Raw genomic sequence first — 17560 nt, forward strand, 5'->3', positions numbered from 1 at the left:
CCTGTGGCTATTACAAATTATGCTGCTAAGAACATAAGTGTGCACAGATCTTTTTGGATGGGTGTGTTTGGTTCCTTAGGATATATACCCAGAAGAGGAATTGCAGGATCATAGGGTAGGTCCACTTCTAACCTTCTGAGAGTTCTCCAGACTGTTCTCCACAGAGGTTGGACCAATTTACATTCCCACCAGCAGTACAGGAGGGTTCTGTTGACCCCACAACCTCTCCAGCATTTGCTGCTGTTAACCTTTTCTGATGTATGACATTCTCACAGGATTGAAGTGGTATCTCATTGTTGTCTTTATTTGCATTACTCTGACAATCAAAGACTTGGAGCAATTTTTTTCATGTGCTTCTCAGCTTTTTGGATGTCTTCTGTGGTGAATAGCTTTCCTATTTATCCCTCTGGGAGTATGGACTCTAGGTCCTGGTGGGGTGTAGAAGGTGGAATGTCTGGCTTCTGTAATTGCTTCCCCGCTGAACACGGGCACTGACAAGTGGATCCATACTCCCAGCCTGCCTCTCTCTTTGCCTAGTAGGGTGGGGCTCTCGGGAAGCATAGCTCCAGGACACATTGGTGGGATCATCTGTCCAGGGAAGACTGGCCAGCATCAGGCTAGCATTTGGAAACTGGTGGGTGAAAAAAGTGCATACAAAGCCAAACAAATTGTTCAACTATCATGAAATTAAAGGCTGGAATAGTGCAGATGAAGTGTTGGGGGTACTCCATTGTGTAGATAGCTAGTAGGCATATTTTAGTTATATTCCAAAGGGCCTATGGCTATACTAGTTTGTTTTGTTTTCCCTGAGCCTGAAATATGATATGCAGGTGAATTCAAATTATTGTCTGGTGAGATGATGTCATGGCTGGAAAAGGGACAGAAAACTGGATCGGGAAAGAGAGTAGCTCCCTAATATGGGAAAGGGGTATAAATATTATTGACTAAACACCACTGACATGATTTGGTCTGGGGCCCATATTCAGCTTAGGAGCCTATGTGACCTCGGCATCCCTATAGATCTGAGCTCACATTCTGTGGTCATGAGTAGGAATATTTCAAGCTGCCCCGATATCGACCCCATCTTCCTCAGGTGTAGCATAGAGTATGTTTGTCCATCCTCCCTTCGGAGGATGGAACATTCCTTACCATTGTTTATCCAAGTTGAGGGCAAGGTCCTATGGAGGGCCCATAAAGGGGTCTATTTTGTTGTTCTTGACAGAGATGACCAGTAACAACAGAGAGAGGGATTTATTTGAGGTCTAGGCCCATCATGTTTGTTTGGAAATCTCAGGATTTCCCAAATAGGGCCCCAGGTGATGGGGTGGCTTAATAGTGACAGCAGAGTCATTGTTAAAGTATGTCAGTCTCTTGCCCTTATTCAGCTTTTGCAGTCCTTGCTTTGTTAAAGTTAGCTTAGGAGTGAGTAAGAGAATTGTACTAGGAAGTAAGTGAGGAGGGTATCTAAGTCTAATTAGATACTATTTCATTATGAACTTTATACTGACTCACTTTTGTGTACTTTTGCTTTCAGGTATATTTTCCCCTAGTTTATGGATGCATGTGAACATATGCTCTATCTCCTGGGACCTAGTCTATATCTAGGTTTTGGGACTTTGTTAGGAAGTGAACCTCCTGGGATGGAATTAGAGAATACTATGAAAGGAAAGGTCTCACACAAGTAATGAAGCTGAAGGATTGACATTCCACACCTGAAGTCTCTAAACACAGTCTGAAGTGAAGCATGCTGAGGTGGTACTCGTTGCATTGATTAGGCTGGGATCAGCAGATGCAATACTATTTGGTATGAATTGAGAGAAGCATGCAGGAAAGTAAGCCCCACCCTAAGGTTCCAGGACGGGAAAATATAGGCTTTATAGGGGAAATGTGAGGTTCCTGATGTCTTAGGGTTCAAAAAGACAATAGATAGTTATTACTATAATCACAAAATTTGGTAATTGGGTTAACTTTGAAAAATCCCTTTGTTAGGATTTGCTGTTTCATATCCAACATCACCATAATGTATGTCCTTTGATATTATTTGTATATAGCTGTGCCACCAGTTGCTTCTGTTCTCTCTGGTTTAAGCTTTTAAGAGCGTCAACAGATTAAAGACTCGACCTATATATTAAAAAGACAGAGTCTGTGCTTTAAAAAATTTGAGACATACAATCAATTTATCCCCTTTCATATTAATTAAACAGTGATTTATATGACTACAAATTAATAGGAGTGTATATAAGACCATTCCCACCAGCAAAATACTGTGTCCCATCCCACTCACCCACCCCACCCCCACCCCACTGCCCCGGAATCCGAATATCCACCCTCACCCTCAGCCCAGGGTTTTTACTTTGGTGCCCTAGTCCAGATTCAGTCAAATCCTGCTTTTAGTTTCCCATTCTGTCCTTCTTTCTCAGGTTCTGTTGATGAAAGGGATCATCACATACTCATCTTTATCTTTCTGAGTTAGCTCACTAAACATAATTCCTTCTAGCTCTGTCCAAGATAGGTCAGAGAAGGTGGGTTCATTTTTCTTAATAGCTGCATAATATTCCATTGTGTATATATACCAAAACTTTCTCAACCACTCATGTGTTGTTAGGAACCTGGGTTGCTACCAGGTTTCAGCTATTACGAATTGTGCTGCTATGAACATAGGTTTACAAATATCTTTTAGGCTGGGTGTTATGGAGTCCTTGGGGTATATCCCCAGGATTGGAATTACTAGGTCATATAGAAGGTCTATGTCTAGCCTTGTGAGAGTTCTCCAGACTGCTCTCCACAGAGATTGGACCAATTTACATTCCCACCAGCAGTGCAGAAGGGTTCCTGTCCCCACAGCCTGTCCAGAATTTGTTGCTGCTGTCCTTTTTGATGTATGCCATTCTCATAGGAGTGAGGTGGTATCTCAGTGTTGTCTTTATTTGAATTTCTCTGACAATCAGAGACCTGGAACAATTTTTCATATGTTTGTTAGCCTTTTGTATCTCTTCTGTACTGAATGTCTTGTTCATATCCTCTGCCCATTTTTGGATGGGTCATTTGCTTTTTTGTTGCTAAGTTTGCTGAGCTCTTTGTATGTTTTGCTGATTAGTCTCTTGTCTGATGTATGGCATGTGAAGATCTCCAATTCTGTGAGGGGTGTCTTTGTTTGTGTGATAGTTTCTTTGGCTGTGCATTAGCTTTTCAATTTGATGTAGTCCCATTGTTTTGTTTCTGCTTTAGTCCTTGCCATTGGATTTGTATCATCAAAGATGTCCTTGAGGTTTAGGTGGGAAAGTGTTCGACCAACATTTTCCTCTAAGTATTTGATAGTCTCTGGTCTAATATCCAGCTCCTTGATCCATTTGGAGTTTATTTTTGTTTTTGGTGAGATAAGGTTGTTCAGTTTTATTCTTCTGTATGTTTCGACCCAATTTTCCCAGCACTATTTATTGAAGAGAACCTCCTTCCTCCATTAAATACGTTGGACTCCCTTATCAAAGATTAGATGTACATGGTTGAGGGGGTTTAGTTCTGGGCTTTCAATTCTGTTCCACTGGTCTGTGTGGCTATTTTTGTTCCTGTAAGAGGCTGTTTTGATGATGATGGCCTTATAATATAGCTTGCGATCTGGGATTGTGATGCCTCCATTTCTGTTTCTTTTCCTCAAGATTGTTTTGACAATTCTGGGTGTTTTATGACTCCAGATAAATGATTGCAATTTGTGTTTGATTCTCTTAAAGATTCTTGGTGGAACTTTGATGGGTATTGCATTAAATTTTTATATGTCTCTAGGGAGAATATTCATTTTGATGATATTAATTCCTCCAGTCTATGAACATGGGATGATTTTCCATTTCTTGGTATCAGTTTCTATTTCCTTGAATAGTGACTTTTAGTTTTCAGTATACAAATCTTTCACCTATCTGGTCAGCTTTATTCCTAGGCATTTTATTGATTTTGCTGCAACACTGAATGGGAGTGATTTCTGGATATCTTCTTCTCCAGATTTAGTGTTTTCATAAAGAAACGCCACTGATTTTTGTACATTGATTTTGTAGCCTGACACCTTGCTATATTGCCTAATAACTTCCAGTAGTTTTCTGCTGGATTCTTTAGGTTTTTCTATGTATACTATCATATCATCTGCAAATAGTGAGAGCTTGACTTCTTCCCTTCCAATCTGTATTCCTTTGATTTTTTTCTCTTGCCTCATTGCTATAGCAAGAACTTCCAATACTATGTTGAAGTGTAATGGTGACAATGGACAGCCTGTCTAGTCCCTGATCTGAGGAGGAATGCTTTCAGCTTCTGTCCATTGAGTATGATGTTGGCTGTAGGTTTGTTGTGTATGGACTCCACTATCTTGAGGAATTTTTTCATCTATTCCCATTTTTATAGTGTTTTTCACATGGATGGGTGTTTTATTTTGTCCAAGGCTTTCTCTGCATCTATTGGGATAATCATGTCATTTTGGGTTTTGCTTTTATTGATGTGGTGAATGACATTGATTGACTTACATATGTTGAACCAGCCTTGCACTTCTGGGATAAATCCCACTTGGTTGTGATGAACAATCTTTTTAATATACTGCTGTATCCAGTTGACCAGGATCTTATTTAATATTTTGGCATCTATGTTCATCAGAGAGATTGGTCTATAGTTTTCCCTTTTTGTTGTGTCCCTATCTGCTTTTGGTATCAGGGTGAAGTTGGCTTCATAGAAGGTGGAAGGAACTGTTCCTGTTTCTTCAGTGTTGTGGAAGAGGGTTAGAAGTATAGTTATTAGTTGTTTCCTGAAAGTCTTGTAGAATTCGTTTGTGAAGCCATCTGGTCCAGGACTTTTGTTGTTGGGGAGATTATTAATAACTGTTTTGATTTCTTTGTCTGTGATTGGTGTATTTAGGTTTTGTAGTTTTTCTTGGTTCAGTTTTGGAAGGGTATTTCCAGGAATTCTTCCATTTCTTCCAGATTCTCTAGCTTGGTGGCATATAGTTCTTCATAGTAGTCTCACATGGTTTTCTGATTTTCTGTGGTATCAGTTGTGATATCTCCTCTATCATTTACAATTCTATTAACTTGAGTCTTCTCCCCCCCCTTTTTTATTGAGTCTGGCTAGGGGTTTGTCAATCTTGTTTAATTTTTCAGAGAGCCAACATTTGGCTTGATTGATATTTTGTATTGTTCTCTTATTTTCAATGTTGTTTATTTCTGCTATAATTTTAGTGATTTCTGCCTTTCTGGTTGCTGTAGGGTCTCTTTGTTCTTCTTCCTCTATGTCCTTAAGGTGTGCAGTAAGGCATTTATTTGAGCTTTTTCTTGTTCTTTAATATGTGATTGTATGTCTATGAGTTTCACTCTCAATATTGCTTTAGCTGTGTCCCATATATTTCAATAACTTGTGTCTTCGTTTAAATTTGTCTCCAGGAACCTTTGAATTTCATGCTTGAGTGCCTCTTTGACTCAGCAATTCTTAAACACTATATTGCTGAGTTTCCAAATTCTGTGACTTTTAGTAATTTTCTGTTGGTTGTTAAATGTAAGCTTTACTCTATTGTGGTCTGAGAAGATACTTGGTATGATTTCAATGCTCTTGAATTTGTTGATACTGTCTTTGTGGTCTAACATGTGGTCTATCCTTGTGGATATGCTGTGTAGATTTGAAGAGGATAATGTATTCCAGTTTTTTGGGCTGAAGGACTCTGAAAATGTCCAGGAGGTCTAGTCTGTCCATCTCTTCATTTAATTATCTTGTTTCTTTGTTGATTCTCTGATTTTTTTATCTAAGTGTGAGAGGTGGATGTTGAAGTCACCCACTATTATTGTATTACTATTGATGTATTTTTATAGTTCTTTCAGTAGGTGCTTGATGTATTTAGATGGTCCCTCATTGGGTGCATAGATGTCAATAATTGTTAAATCTTCTTGTCTGATTGATCCTCTAATCATTTTGTAATCTTCTTGCCTATCTGTTTTTACTTTATTTAATTTATAGTCTATTGTATCAGAGATGAGAATGGCTGTTCCTGCCCTTTTTTGTGGTCCATTCTCCTGTATGATAGTTTTTCATCTTTTCACTTTAAGTCTGTGTTTCTCATGTTGGGTCAGGTGGGATTCATTCAAGCAGCATATGGTTGTGTTGTGTTTTCTGATGCATCCCCCCACTCTGTGCCTTTTAATGGGTGAATTTAATCCAATTATGGGTTGAATGTATTGTAGTCCCATTATTCAACAATTCTTTATTTGCTCTGATATATGACAATTATTATGTTGATGTTCTTGTTTATAAGAGGTCTTTTAGTACCTCTTTCAGGGCAGGCTTGGTGATGGTTGCCTCCTTTAACTGCTGTCAGTCTGAGAAGGTTTTGATGACTCCATCTAGTTTGAATGAAAGTCTAGTAGGATATATTATCCTTGGTTGAAACGCTTTTTCATTCAGGGCTTGATAGATATCTTGCCATTCTCTTCTGGCTTTTAGAGTTTGAGTAGAGAAATCTGCTGATAGTCTTATGGGTTTTCCCCTGTATGCATTTTCATTTTTGTTTGTTTTTCTCTTGAAGCCTTTAGGATCCTTCTTTATCCTTGCATCCTTTCATTGTAACTATGATGTGTCTTGGTATCTTCAGGTCTGGGTTGATTCTGTTTGGGACTCTCTGGGCTTCTTGAATCTTAATGACCTTTCTGTTGTTTAGGTCTGGAAGGTTTTCTTCCATTATTTCCTCTAAAATATTTACTTCCCCTTCCTCTCTTTCTTTCTCTGGCTGGCCAATTAAACAAATGCTACTTCTTTTGAGGTCATCCTATATGCCCCTGTTGTTGTTTTCAGTGTCTCTCAGTCACTTCTTGAGCTCTTTTACCTCTTTTCTTTGTTTTCTTTAGCTCATCCTCTGTCTGACTAATTCTATTTTCTGCCTCCCTCAGCTTCTTTTTTCAGTTCAATTATAGTATTAGCTTGTTCTGCTAGTTGGCATTTTAGCTCAACTATTTCAGCTTTCATTTCTCTAATTACCTCGAGGTAGCTTGTATTTTTTTGAAGTTCTCCTCTGTTGTTTCCCTAATTCTGATAGCCCTTTCCTCCATAGTTGTCTTCATTTCTGTCATTATTAAGTTTACTATTACTTGCATACTTTTCTTATCTATAGTTACTTTTGACTGATTTGGAGTTTCTTCTGGGCTCCTGTCCTGATTCATTGTGGTAGCTCTTAATTTAACCATGTTTTTTATTGATGTGGTTTTTATTGTTCTGTTCTGTCAGTCTTCAGTTGCTGTGTTTTGAGTATAAGCCATGCTGTACTAAAGACCTTTATGACAAGTGCAGTCACCAACCTCAGAAATTACAATAGTAACTGAAGTAGGTATTGATGCAGTTCAAACAATATCATTTAGCCAAACAACAACTTCAGTCCAAGAAAAAGTAGCACCCAAACAAAAGAAAAAGAACGAGACCAGAAAAAGGGGAAAGCAAGAGTAGACAATTATGCAAATATACTGTCCAGTAAAATTCTAGGGATAGAAAGGGGAGAAAGGGAAGTAGAGAAGACACACACACACACACACACACACACACACACACGTTCACTCTGAGTCAGATTTCTTCCCCAAAATAATTCACAAGTGAGTATCAGTGAATTCAGGAAACAAAAGGAAGACGGAAGAAAAGGATAAAAAAGAAAGAGAAAGAAAGATAAAACAAAAGCAGTGAAAGGAAAGAGTTGTTTTTTTATTTTAAATTAGCTAGGAGGAAGTAAAAAGGTGAGTGGAGAGAAGAAGTAGAGAGAAACAAGTTCCTCTCACAATGGATAGGACACGTGGTCACCTAGCAATGGAAAAAACAACGGTTAATTTTGGTCAACCTCAAGAAGGTAGATGGAAAAGTATTTTAATTAATTTAATAATAATAGTAATAAAATAAAATAGAGTAGAAATCCCCTAACAGTCAGTCTGCAGCTTGGACCTCTAGATTGGCTGCAGGCAGCCTGACCAAAAACAGCCAAATTGTAAGAAGTATCTAAAAAAAAAAAGAACCCTTCATTTAGCCTTTCCCAGGCAGGGATGAGGCTCTGCTTGGTCAAGTATTTTGTCACTCAAATAGAGCTCCAGCCACGAGAGAGAGAGAGAGAGAGAAAGAGAGAGAGAGAGAAATTAAAGGAAGAGGCTTGGAATGACACTCCTGGTGAGCCAGGAATCTTGGTAAAGAAAGTAGCTCATTGGACAGCCTGATAGGAGCTGGTTGCTGGCCCTGGGGGGGTGGTACTGGGGTAGAGGGAGTGAGCTCAGAAATATTTAAAGGATTTTCCTTTGTCCCCCTGACTTCCATTTGTGAGTCTAAGAGAGAGTTATGGGACTGTATTTTGGTGTCACTCTGACCAACCTGTGTTTACCCTCCTACAGACAGCCCAGTATCCTACTCTATCCAGCAGATCCCGGGTTGCAAGCTGCTACCTCTTGGAGCTCACAGCAGCTGCTGCTTCAAAGTCTCCATCTTGGCTCTGCTCCCTCCTAGATTTTCTATTCTTTACCCCTCTGGGAGTATGGACCCAGGGTCATTATGGGGTGCAGAAGGTGGAAGGTCTGGCTTCTGTAATTGCTTCTCTGCTGAACATGGGTGTTGGCAGGCAGGTCTGTCCATACTCCAAGCCTGTCTCTCTCTTACTCTACTAGGACAGGACTCTGGGGAAGTGGGGCTCCAGGACATATTGGTGGGGTCCTCTCCCTGAAGGATTCAGACTGCTGTGACTCCATGACAGGCTCCAAAAACTGAAGAAATGAGATGGGCCCCAGTTTCGAGAAAAACAGGTCCCGGAATTCAGGACAGTTACTGGAAATTGAACCTATGACCCTGAATCAACAGGAAGAAAGATAAGCTGAGCATTAAGAAAGGCATCTCCAGAGAGATAGAGACCATTAAACATTTCCAAGGCATCTCCAGAGAGATAGAGACCTTTAAACATTTCCCCACATTTCCCCCCAGATGTGTAAAGAAGATAACCAAAGGGCCAAACTTGTCACTCAAAGCCTACCTAATATATACCCTGTAGGGCTAGGGTTCGGGGTCGAGCACCTGGAACAGCTGTGTTGGTGTCCATGGACAGTCTTGGCCCTAGTTGGCTAGCAATAAAGACTCTGTGTTTTTACATCACTCTCATCTCTTGGTGTCTTCCTTGGATAGCTGGACCTAACATACCCAGGGAGGACAGGTTGGCATCATGTTAGCATCTGGAACCTGGTGGCTGAAAAAAGAGTTAACATCTAAAGCCAAACAAATTGTTGATTAATTATTAACCAAAAGGCTGGAATATTTCAGATGAAAATTGGGGGTCTCCCTTTTGTAGATAGCTAGTAGGCCTATTTCAGTTATATTCCAAAGGGCCCATGACTATACTAGTTTTTGCCTGAGTGTGTCTTCTGATATGCAGGCGGATCAAAGTTATTGTTTGGGGAGACAAAGTTATTGTATGGGCTAGAAAGCTGCATCAAGGAAGAGAGTAAGTCCCAAATATGGGAAAGGGGTATAAATATTGTTGACTGTAAACCCCATCTATTTTATCTAGGGCCCATATTCAGCACAGGAGCCTGTGTGACCTCTGCATCCCTATAGATCTGAGCTCGCATTCTGTGGTCATGAGTAGGAATGTTCCAAGCTGCTCCAATTTCAGGAGCCATTTTCCTCAGGTGGCAGATACAGTATGTTGTCTAGCTTCCCTTTGGAGGATGGAACATTCTCTAAAATTGTTGATCAACATTAAGGGAAAAATCCTATGGGGTTCATTGTGTTGTTCCTGATGGAGATGACCAGTAACAATAGAGAGAGGGATTTACTCGAGGTGTAGGTCCATCATGTCTGTGAAGGAATCCTAGGACTCCCCGACTCCAGATGATGGGGTGGCCTGATAGTGACTAAAGAGTCATCCTTAAAGTGTGCCAGTCTCTTGCCTTTATTCAGCTTTTGTAGTCCTTACTTTGATAAGTTTAGCTTTGGAGTGACTGAGGGAAGTGTAATAGGAAGTAGTTGAGGAGGGTATCTAGGTCTAAGTAGAAACTATTTCACTAAGAACTTTATGTTGTCTTTTTAGGTCTTTCTACTTGATTGCTTCATGTACTGACTCACTGCAGACTATTCTGTACTTTTGCTTTCATATATATACTAATTTATGGACACAGTTGTACATATGCCCTATCTCACGGGCCCTGGTCTATTTATAGGTGTTAGGGCTTTGTTAGGACGTGAACCAGGGAAATGGAATTAGAGAATCCTATGAGAGAGGAAAGGTCTCACCTGAGTAATGAGGCTAAAGGGTTGATGTTCCATGCTTGATGTCTCTGGACATAGTCCGAAGTGAAGCATAATGAGGTGGTTCTGGTTGTATTGATTAGGTTGGGATCAGCAGATGCATAATCAATTGGTATGACTTTAGATAATCATGCAGAAGAGTGAGACCTACCCTAAAGGTTCCAGGACTGGGAGATATCTGACTGAGTTTGGAGTAGGGCACCAATGTAAAAATCTCTGGGTGTAGGGTGAGAGTAGATGTTCAGTTCAGCTTCACTGGGGGGTGGGGGTGAGATAGGGACACAGTTCTTTGGTGGTAGGTATGGTGTTCATGTACACTCCTATTAACTTGTAGTCTCATGAGTCACTAATTAATATTTGAGGGGAAAAACTGATTGAATGTCTCAAACCTTTTAATGCACAGACCGTAGGCTGAGTATATGTTCCTTTCATCTAAGCACTTAAGTTCAAATGTGTAATCAGACTGAATGTTAACAGTGATCTGCTTTATATCTTAACTCTTTTTCAGCCACCAGGTTCCAGATGCTACTGTGATGCCAACCTGACTTCCCCGGGCAAATGACCCCACTAATGTGTCCAGGAGTCCCGTCTCCCCAGAGTCCTACCCTACTAGGGAAAGAGAGAGACAGACTGGGAATATGTTTCAACCTGCCAATGCCAATGTTTATCTGGGAAGCAATTACAGAAGCCAGGCATTCTACCTTCTGTACCCCATAATGATCCTGGGTCCATACTCCCAGAGGGATAAAAAATAGGAAAATTTCAAGGGAGGGGACAGGATAGGGAGTTCTGGTGATGGATTGTGTGGAATTGTATCCCTCTTATCCTATGGTCTTGACAGTAGTTCCATTTTATAAATTAAAAAATTAAAAGGATTTTAGGCATAAATTTTTCCACAAAAAAGATAGACACCTGCAGACCTGCTTCACTGTTTGTGAAGCGACTCCCCTCCCATGTGGGTGGGTAGGCAGGGGTTAGATCTGGTATCCTATTGCAAGTCCTGGGCATTCATACTATGTGCACTTAACCCAGTGTGCCATGGCCCAACCCCTAGATATAGTTATTTGCAAATAGCATTAAGTGACATGAATCATGGTGATGTCATGCATGTTACAGTAAATCCTATCTGTGGAATTTTCAAAGTAAACCAAGCTCCCAAGTAACTTGGTTATGATAATTATCTACTGCCTTCTTAAACTCTAAGACAGCAAAGAAACTTCCTCATTTTCTTTGAAATCCATATTTCTCCCAGTCCTGTTTGATAATTCTAATAGAGATTGCCATAGGGACAATAATTGCCTGATAATATTTGTCACATGACTCTTGGCCAATTGTGTACAGCACTTTTTTCTTTTTTCCTTTATTTTTTTCAGGTCACCTAAGATTAGTCTTGAATTTTAATAACAGCTCTATTGAAATTTAATTGAGATTAAAAATGTATATATAGTCACTTGTCACTTATAGTATAATTACATAATCATAGATAGTATAATATACTATACATGTAGTCTATATGACATAGCTTATTAGGATCAATGTCATATATGTGGTAGACTGATGACTAAAATGTACTGAAGTTGAAATCACAGCTGTATAAGGTAAATAAGTTTTAGAGATCTGCAGTACAGCATAGTACCAATAGTTAGCAATGATGATTTTTTTTCTTATCAGAGCACTGGTCAGCATATGGTAATGGTAGTGACTGAACATGGGAGCTCAGAGCCTCAGACTTGAAAGTAATCTGCATAACCTTTATGCTGCTTCCCCACCCCAATTATGACTTTTAATTAATGTCTTTAGAAGGTGAGGTGGATGCTCCATTAAAGGAATAAGTAGCCCAGGAGGTGGCACAGCCAATAAAGTATTGATTGGACACTTGAGCATGAGGTCCTGAGTTGAATCTCCAGTTTCACATGTGCTGGAATGATTTTCTTTTTCTTTCTCTGCTTTCTAATTGATGAATATGTAAAATTACTTTTAATTATTTGAAAGCAGGAAGTGGCACATACAATAGAGCGCACATGTATGATGATGGAGGTTCAAGCTGCTGGTGTCTTTCTTTAAAAAATATTATATATATACATATATATATATATATATATATATATATATATATGACAGAGATAAATCAATGGGGAAGAGGGAAACAGAGGGAGAGAGAAGTCAAATAGTGACCTGTAACACTGCTTTATCACTCACAAAGCTTTCCCCTGATGCAGAGGTTCCTCTCTCTCTCTCTCTCTCTCTCTCTCTTGGCTGGGTCAACCTACTAACCTACTAAGCCACATGAGGAAGACTGGTTCTGAAATAATTGCAGGCTAGAATGTTGCTACCTGTGACCATGGACTGTGAGCTCAGTATTTTTTCTAAAGATTATCAAGGCAATGACAATAATGCTCTTATCAGAAGGTATTAGGAGATACATCTTACTTCCTTTGTGTATTTAATTGAGTAGATAGAGTGATTGAAAGAAGTGAGATAGAGGGTAAGAAAGGAGGGTGCTTAGGCCTAAGTAGTATAAAGTATACATTTTTTATTATTTATAAAAAGGAAACATCGACAAAATCATAGGATAAGAGGGGTACAACTCCACACAGTTCCCACCACCAGAACTCTGTATGCCATCCCCTCCCCTGATAGCTTTCCTATTCTTTATCCCTCTGGGAGTATGAACCCAGGGTCATTATGGGGTACAGAAGGTGGAAGGTCTGGCTTCTGTAATTTCTTCCCTGTTGAACATGAGCGTTGACAGGTTGATCTATACTTCCAGCCTGTCTCTCTCTTTCCCTAGTGGGGTGGGGTTCTTGGGAAGTGAAGTTCCAGGACACATGGTGGGGTTGTCTGACCAAGGAAGGCTGGCTGGCATCACGTTAGCTTCTGGAACCTGGTGGCTGAAAATAGAGTTAACATACAAAACCAAACAAGTTGTTGACTACTCATGAACATAAAGACTGGAATAGTGCAGATGAAGAGTTGGAGGATGGTGGGGGGCGTCTTCTTTTTTTAGATAGCTAGTAGGATTATTTTAGCTCTATTCCAAAGGGCCTGTGACTGTACTAGTTTTTTTTTTCCCCTGAGCCTGAAATCTGATATGCAGGTGGATCCAAGTCATTGTCTGAGGAGATGGTGTCATGGCTGGAAAAAGGACCAGAAAGCTGGATCAGGGAAGAGACTAGCTCCCAAATATGGGAAAAGTGTATAGATATTGTTGACTATAAACCCTATTAATTTGATCTTATCTGGGGCCCATAATCAGCTTAGGAGCCTATGTGACCTCTGCATCCCTGTAGATATGACCTCACATTCTTTTGTCATGAGTAGGAACATGACAAGCTGCCTTGATTTCAGGACGCATCTTCCTTGGGTGGAGTATAGAGTATGTTGTCTATCCTCCCTTTGGAGGATGGAAATTCTCTACTGTTGCTGATCCAAGTTGAGGGCAAGGGCCTATGGGGGCCCACAAAGGGGTCTATTGTGTTGTTCGTGATAGAGATGATATTGGGGAGAGGGTTAGGCCCATCAAGTCTGTTTGGGACTCTCAGGACTCCCCAAATAGGGCCCCAGCTGATGGGGTGGCCTGATAGTGACTAAAGAGTCATCATTAAAGTATGCCAGCCTCTTGCCCTTATTCAGCTTTTGCAGTCCTTGTATTGATAAGGTTAGCTTTGGAGTGAGTAAGGGAAGTGTATTAGGAAGTAGGTGAGGAGTGTATCTAAGTCTAAGTATACACTATTTCTTTTTTTTAAAGTTTTTATTTTTTTTAATTTAGTTTCCCTTTTTATTGTTGTTGCAGTTATTATTGTTGTTATTGATGCCATTGTTGTTCGAAAGGACAAAGAGAAATGGAAAGAGGAGGGGAAGACAGAGAGGGGGGAGAGAAAGATAGACATCTGCAGACCTGCTTCACCACCTGTGAAGGGATTCCCCTGCAGGTGGGGAGCCCTGGGGTCTAAGCGGGTTCCTTAAGCCACTTCGTGCCACATGTGCTTAACCCACTTCACTACCTCCTGACTCCCTATACACTATTTCATTGTGAGCTTTATACTGACCCACTGCAGACTGTTGTGCACTTTTGCTTTCAGGTATATATTTTGTCCTAATTTATGAATACATGTGAACATATGCTCTATCTCATGGGACCTGGTCTATATCTAGGTTTGGGACTTTGTTAGGAAGTAAACCACCTGAAATGGAATTAGAGAATCTATGAAAGGAAAGGTCTCACCCGAGTAATGAGGCTGAAGGGTTGACATTCCACTCCTGATGTCTCTGGACACAGTCTAAAGTGAAGCATGCTGAGGTGGCACTTGTTGCTTTGATTAGGTTGTGATTGACGGATGCAGTATCATTTGATATGAATTGAGAGAGGCATACAGGAAAGTGGGCCCCATCCTAAGTTTCTAGTACTGGGGGAAATATAGGCTCTATAGAGGAAGCGGAAGGCTCCTGCTGTCTTAGGGTTAAGAAGGCAATAGATAGTTATTGCTATAATCATATTATTTGGCAATTTGGTTAACTTTGAAAAATCCTTTGGTTAGGATTTTCTGTATTATACACAACATCACCACAGTTTATGTCCTTTGACATTATTTGTATATAGCTGTGCCACCAGTTACTTCTGTTCTCCCTGGTCTAAGCTTTTAAGAGAGTCAACATATCAAAGACTCAGCCTATGGTCTGTGCATTAAAAAGTTTGAGACATACGATCAATTTTCCCCTCTCATATTCATTAAATAGTTATTTATATGACTACAAATTAATAGGAGTGTACATAAATACCATTCCCACCACCAAAAATCTGTGTCCCATCCCATCCTCTCCCCCCTCCCTTAGTGAAGCTGAACTTCTGCCCTAGCCCTCAACCCAGAGATTTTACTTTGGTTCCCTACACCAACAAGTATACCTTTAATTAGACACTTTATGGTGTTTTCTTTAGGTATTTTTTACTTGCTTGATGAATTTGTTAAGTTTACATCTAATCACAGTGGACTATTAAGTACTTTTGCTATGAGATACAGCAGAAACAATAAAAACAACAAATGTTGGAGAGTTTGTGGAAACAAAGGAACCCTCCTACACTGCTGGTGAGAATGTAAATTGGTTCAACCCCTGTGGAGAGCAGTCTGGAGAACTTTTACAGGGCAAAAATGGACCTATCTTATATTCAGTATTTCCCCTCCTGGGGATATATCCTTAGGAGTCAAACACACTCATCCAAAAACCTATGTGCATAGCAGGACAATTTGCATTAGCCCAAATCTGGAAGCAACCTAGGTGTCCAACAACAGATGAGTTGCTGAGAACATTGTGGTGTATATATACACAATGGAATACTACTCAGCTATTAAAAATGGTAAATTCATCTTCTTCACCCCATCTTGGATGAAGCTTGAAGGAATCATGTCTAGTGAGATAAGCAGGAAATAGAAGGGTGAATATAGGATTATCCCACTCATAGACAGAAGTTGAGAAAGAACTGAAAGAGAAACAGAAAGCAGGACTTGGACTGGGTTTGTAGTATTGCACTAAAGTAAAAGACTCTCGGGAGAAGGGTAGATTTTTAGGTTCACTGAAGGGGGTAGGGTAAGAACACAGACCTTTGGTGGTGAGAATGGTGTTAAACTATGCACCTGTTAACGTATAATCTTATAAACCATGAGTTATTCAATATGTCGGGGGGGAACTAGATTGAATGTCTTGACTTCTATAAATACCTAGACTTCAGTTCTAAATATATATATATATATATATATATATATGTATATAAATATACACATATATATATATTCCTTTAGTCTAAACACTTGAGGCTTCAAATTTGTAAACTGATTGAATTCTGATGCTGCTATAAATTGATAAAGAATTTCTTAAAATAATACCTTTTTTTTTTTTCAAGTACTAAGTAACCTATACTCTTAGACTAGGTATATCAAAATCAACTAGTCCTGTTAGTATTTAAAATACAATAATTTGTAGGTAGCATTAAATGACATCAATCCTGATGAGGTCAAATATGATAAAGTAAACCCTAACCATGATATTTTCAAAGTAAACAAAGCTCCCAAGTAACTTGGTTATAGAAGAATTATCTATTGCCTTTTTAAACTAGAAGATAGCAAGGAACCTTCCACATTCTCTTAAAATCCATATTTCTTCCAGTTCTGGAAGCTCAGGAACTTGTATTTCTTGATACTTCTCTTCTTGATCACCAACCCTGTGATACTGCCTTTGTTGATCTCGACTAAATCAATGCAACCAGTGCAACCATGCTACATTTCACTTCAGACTATGTCCACAGATGCCAAGCCTATGATGTCAATCTCCCAACTCCAATAATCTGGTGAGATGTTTCCTAAAATATGGGACAACCTAGTTCCATTTAAAATATTGCACTTCCTAATAAAGTTACATACCCTACATATAGGCCAGGACCTAGGGACAGGGTACACATGGACACATAAATTAGGGGCAACTATATACCTTTTTTGTCTTTGTATCTTCCTTCCTTGGACTGTTACTATCAATATAAAAATAAATTAGGGCAAAATACATACCTGAAAGCAAAAGTGCACAATAGTCTGTAGTGAATCAATATATGCAGCAAGGAAGTAGAAAGACCTAAAAAGACACCTTAAAGTGCCCAATGAAATAGTTTCTACTTAGACTTAGATACCCTCCTCACCTACTTCCTATTACATTTCCCTCAGTCACTCCAAAGCTAACCATATCAAAGTAAGGACTGCAAAAGTTGCATAGGGGCAAGATACTGGCATACTTTAAGGATGACTCTTTAGTCACTACCAGGCCACCGCATCATCTGGGGTCCGAGTCAGGAGGTCCTGAGATTCCCAAACAGACGTGATGGGCCTGGACCTCGAATAAATCCCTCTCTCCATTGTTACTGGTCATCTCCATCAGAAACAACACAATGGAACCCTTTCTGTGCGCCCATAAGACCTTGCTCTCAATGTGGATTAACAACGGTAGAGAATATTCCATCCTCTGAAGGGAAGCTGGACAAAGAACTGTATCTATCACCTGAGGAAGATGGGTCCTGAAATTGGGGCATCTTGGAACATTCCTACTTATGATCACAGAATGTGAGCTCAGATCTACAGAGATGCAGAGGTTATATAGGCTCCTGTGCTGAATATGGGCCCTAGACCAAATCAATGGGGTTTACAGTCAACAATATTTATACCCCTTTCCCATATTTGGGAGTTACTCTCTTCCCTGATCCAGCTTTGAGGTCCTTTTCTCTAGCCATGACATCTCCTCAGACAAT

The 17560-nt window shown here is 39.8% G+C and overlaps 1 protein-coding gene across 1 annotated transcript in view; it reads right to left on the reverse strand.

Moving 5' to 3' along the window:
* The window catches only part of TCEAL6 (transcription elongation factor A like 6), a 444729-nt gene that overhangs the window by 159643 nt on the left and 267526 nt on the right, over positions 1–17560 (reverse strand). The gene's annotated exons all lie outside the window — the stretch shown is intronic.

The sequence above is a fragment of the Erinaceus europaeus genome, chromosome X (genome assembly GCF_950295315.1).
Source record: "Erinaceus europaeus chromosome X, mEriEur2.1, whole genome shotgun sequence".
NCBI classification, from domain to species: Eukaryota; Metazoa; Chordata; class Mammalia; order Eulipotyphla; family Erinaceidae; genus Erinaceus; species Erinaceus europaeus.